Source organism: Cornus florida, unplaced genomic scaffold, assembly GCF_030987335.1.
Source record: "Cornus florida cultivar Cherokee Brave unplaced genomic scaffold, ASM3098733v1 CherokeeBrave_3.0.0_Hap2_Chr06, whole genome shotgun sequence".
Classification (NCBI taxonomy): domain Eukaryota; kingdom Viridiplantae; phylum Streptophyta; class Magnoliopsida; order Cornales; family Cornaceae; genus Cornus; species Cornus florida.
This window is the reverse complement of record NW_026775576.1, coordinates 29843645-29848691: the sequence shown is the minus strand read 5'-3', so window position 1 is coordinate 29848691 and position 5047 is coordinate 29843645. Positions and strand designations below refer to the sequence as shown.

The following is a 5047-nucleotide window of genomic DNA, read 5'->3' as shown; positions in this document are numbered from 1 at the left end:
TATTAAATTATAAAATTAAAAAAGTGTGGTAATTTTGTTAATTTTTCATATAAAAGGGTATCTTTATTTATTTTTGAATCTTTTAAAGAGTGTTTTTGTCAAAAAAAAAAAAAATAAGTAAATTTTATTTGAGTATTCTTTAATCAAACCTACAAGACATGATTACAGTTTACTCAAAATAAAAAGTAATGGGGGACAACCAACCGACTCTTGAAAGAAATGGTGCTTACATTTTAAAGGTCGACCATTCAGCATATATTCATGATCCTAATCACAAATCACTACATCAGAATATTTTGCATTTAAAAAAAAAAAAATGATTTAATAACCCCACCATTCGCTTTTCTTTTGCCAAAAGTCTTTTGTCCCTTTCTCTTTTTGCAAAGTCCTCCCCACTCATTCTTGTCTCCTAGAACTCTCTATCGCTATTGCAAAACGAATTAAAGGCAACACATTATTTCACATGCATCATTGACAGAGATAGAGTCGGAAATTTTTTTCAGCTGGGACGCATTGTAATATTATACATCATAATATATATATATATATATATATAGTATAATACAAATTTTTGAACAGATCAAAACTCAATTAGTCAATTATAATTAACTAATACTTTTATTCAATCTCTCCTCCTTAATATGCCATCTTTCTTGCAATCTCAATCACTATCTCCATATCCACATCATCACAGCCACCATTTTAATCACTATAATCCCAACACAATTACCATATTCATTCTCCAACATATGAGAATTAAAAAACAAAAAATATATAAATTTGAAAATTACTATAAATTACCAATATTTTTTTTTTCTACATATAAAATAAACACATAATTTTATGATGTCTAAAGGTGTTATATTGTAATTATAAAATTAATGGGAGGATAAAGTAAAGTTTTTAATTGTTAAAAAATAAAATAAAATAAAAAAGGCAAAATTTGAAAAGGTTTCTACTATTTGAGTTTGGTGATTATGTTTCCTGTACAGCCTTGTTGTAGGGAAAACAAAAGAAATGAGATGAAAAAAGGGCACTAATTAAAAATACATCCAGAGATCCAAAATAACATTGTTGCTTCTATTCTATATATTTGTTTTTTCTCACTCCTTTCTTTCCTTTTCACTGGTCTAAAAAATGGGAGACGCCAAGTGATACAAAATATGATCGTATCAAAAATTTGACTCCATGTTAACAGAAAAACTCAGTTAACAAAATCATGCATAATAATATCACTCAACATGCATAATTCCTTTTTGAGTAAATTACTCTTTTTTTAATAACCAAAAATACAAATATGTCATGCAATAAAAAAAGGAATCAGAGGACCAACGCCAGAGCAACTAATGCTTTCTCCTCTAACCTCTCTACTTCTATATCTCTCTCTAACTCTCTCTCCCCCGAATCCCTCTCTTGTCCCAAAACACACAAAACAAAAATAACAATAAAAAATAATAAAAAAAACCCACAATCATTCCTCCTTCCATCATTTCTTCTCCCTTTTTCTTTTTTCTCCTTTATTCCCTTCACTTTCGGCTACCCGACAACTCTAGTCTTCCTCCACCATCACAATCATATTTTCATTTGCCATTGGGTTTAAAACTTTCCAAGGCCCGCCTCATGGCCGGAACTGATAACATTAGAGATTATGCAGGTTCTATTGCTATTTTGTCTTTGTGCGGAAATCCTTCCCGTATAGATATATGGTTGGTGTGTCGGCCGGTTCACAAAATATCTACCAATCATCCATATATTGGAACAGTGTTCCCTAAAAATGTCAGTAGTAAAACAATGCCAGCCACAGTTTGCTGCTTGACAATTAAACAAAATAGTGTGACTGCGTATGAACAAATTAAGGGCTGAGAGGAGAAGCTAGGTAAAGGCAAGCATGGCCTCTTCTACAGTGGATCTCTTGATCGGCAAGATAGTCTCCGTCCTTGAGAATGAAGCATCATTGATTGCGGAACTCAAGATTGAGTTAGAATGGATGAGTTCCTTTCTGCAAGCTTTTAATAAAAAGAGAGATCTCACCGAAGTAGAGAAATCTTTGGTAGAAGAAGTGAGAGGCATGTCCTACAGAGTTGAAAACATCATAGATGAACAAGCAAAAAAGTGGGGGTAAATTTAGAAGGCTTTTCTACAAGACTGTTGGCATTCCAAACAATCTATTGGTGAGGCACCGAATAGCCAGAGAATTGCAGGACATCAAGAGAATGATCAAGGACATTACAGAAAGAAATCAACGTTACGGCGTTGTGGATCGTTTGGAAGGATCAAGCTCACATGTGGATCAGAAATGGATGCAAAACCAGGCTGAATCTGCCCTCTTCTTTAAAGATGAGGATCTACTATCTAGTCGGTATTGAAGCTAATAGACAGAAATTAGTCGGATGGTTGATGGATGGCAAACCACAACGCACTGTTATTTCAGTAGTGGGTATGGGTGGTTTAGGCAAGTCCACCCTTGTTGCCAACGCCTACAACCATGGAAATGTCAAGCGTCATTTTCATTGCTTTGCTTGGATCACAGTGTCTCAAACTTACGACGCTGAGGACTTGCTAAGGCGTATGATTCAGGGATTCTACCGCGCATCAAATGAAGCAGTTCCAATGGACACGAGCATCATAAGGTATTAGAGATACTCCTTCGTCAATCAAGCTTTAATTGTGTGATTCAGTACAACATTTACATAAATACTTTCTCAATTATAGCAGCAATTTACGTAATTAGTTTTTTCCATTTTTGATAGGTGACTGTATCATAAAATTAGGATCTGCCTTTATTTATTTACCATACTTAGATAGACATACTTGTTAAAATCTCAATTCTAGATTTTAGAATCTTACGATTCTAGGATCATAAATTGCCAAAATGATTTCAATCCTATGTAAAATCTCTGATACTTAAGTAGAATATAATGGAATCTTACGATCCTACCTATTCTATTAAAACCCCGATTCTATTAAAACGTGTTATTTTGTTTTTTTTTCAAATTTATTTGGCCTCTAATAAATTTAATAATTTTAAATATAAAATCTAACTCTTTAGCCTAATTACATTAAAAATAATAATAATAATAAAACAAAAAACAAAGAAACCAACGTCAAATGTTGAGGCGATCTCTGAATTTCAAATGTAACGATTAAAATTTCCAAAATTTGGTCTAATTTTTTTAATTCTTCTTAATTTCTCTTTTCTTCTTTCTTTTTGGATACAATGAATATAAAGAATTCTATTTTTTCTACCTATTCTTTGTCAATTCTGAAACAAAAATAAAGAAACATTTTCATTTTTTTTTGGTTGTTCTTTCTATCTCTATTTTGTTCTTTTTTCTAACCAAAAGGTAAACTTTTCAACTATATTGCTCAAACAATTAGGGAAATAAATTGTACTTTTCTCTCTATACTAGGCTTTACTTTAATTTCTTGTTTACGTTTTTGCATGATTGTTATGCTGATTTTTTTGTTGAAATCAAGAAATTGATATTTAGTATTTGTCACTGTCTCTTAGTACTTTTAATGTTAATTAATTTTGTTGGAGTGTCTGAATTGGTTATTTAGCCTTATTCTCGATCCGATCCTATCAACCCCTTATCGATCCTACTTAGTATCCCAATTTTAACCACCTTAATTTTACGTGTATACAATTAACACAATGAAACAATATTAAGGTGTGTGCATTATTTCACTTTCTTATTCATCTTTATTTCTTATACAAGGTATAAACAACTGGTGGAGATACTTTTGAACTACTTACGACCAAAAAGGTATGTAATTGTTCTGGATGATGTATGGAGCAGCGACCTTTGGAAGGACATAAAATGTTCACTTCCAGATGAAGGACTTGAAAGTCGTGTCTTGCTTACAACTCGGAAAGAAGATATAGCTTCGTCTTCTTTTGAAGTTAAAAGTCATATCCTCAATCTTAAACCACTGGAAAATCCTGATGCGTGGGACCTTTTTTTGCATGAAAGCGTTTCTAAGCCATACCAATCACAGTTGTCCTCAAGAACTCGAGAACTTATCTCGTGACCTTGTTGCAAAATGTGAAGGTTTACCCCTAGCAATTGTGACTTTGGCTGGTGTCATGTCTTCAAAAAAATCAGAAGGGGAGTGGAGGCAAGCTCCTGAAAGCTTAAATTGGATGTTGAGCAACAACATTGAGTTAGAAAGAGTGAAAAATATCTTGCTGCTCGGCTTCAATGATTTGTCTTACCGACTTAAGTGTTGCTTCTTATATTGCGGTCTTTTTCCAGAAGACTATCAGATTCGACGGACGAGGATCATTAGACTTTGGATGGCAGAAGGATTTGTAGAAAAGGTCAAGAATATAACACCTGAAGAAGTAGCCGAGAGTTATCTTATGGCACTCACTAACCGAAGTATGTTTCAAGTTGTGGAAAGGAACTCTGCGGGAAGACCAAAAGTTTTTAAGATGCATAATCTTATGCGAGAGCTTGCTATATCTGTTGGGAAACGTGCTAGTTTTAAAAACTTTTCGAGGGATTTAAATTCATAGATCTTGATTCATCACTTAGAGACAAGTTTTATGCAAAAATAAAACATGATGTATCATTCAATTAAAAGATTGAATACTTACATCAAGGCTTGAGTAAACCTTAGATCTCTCCTCTAAAGTGAATGTTCTCACTTATTGTAGATCCATTTTGCTAGACACCTTTTCCATGGATCTCCATCTTCTTGGTAATTCTTTTGCCTTTAGGAATCACTCATATGCCTCCATGAATGACCTTGGAAAACTAGGCTTGTGGGAGCCTCCATTAGATGAGAACATAAACCCTAATTTTCTAGAGAGAGAAAATTTATTCCTTTTTCCTTCTCATAAAAATCACACCCTAAAATATACATAGACCATGTATATTTATAGGCAACATAAAAATAAAGAAAAGGAAACAACAAATCCTTCTCCATCTCTAATTCATATGTCTCAAATCTAATATGATTCCAATATCAAGTTGGGCTATGAGTGAGAATCCATTGGGCCTATTATTTTATTGGCTACAATGAATTAATAATTGGCCCGGTC

General features: G+C 33.2%; 1 pseudogene; it reads left to right on the top strand.

Annotated features, from left to right (window-relative positions):
• The first annotated feature begins 1206 nt into the window (after window positions 1–1206).
• Window positions 1207–4645, top strand: LOC132311262 (disease resistance protein RPM1-like; annotated as a pseudogene).
• Window positions 4646–5047: the final 402 nt, after the last annotated feature.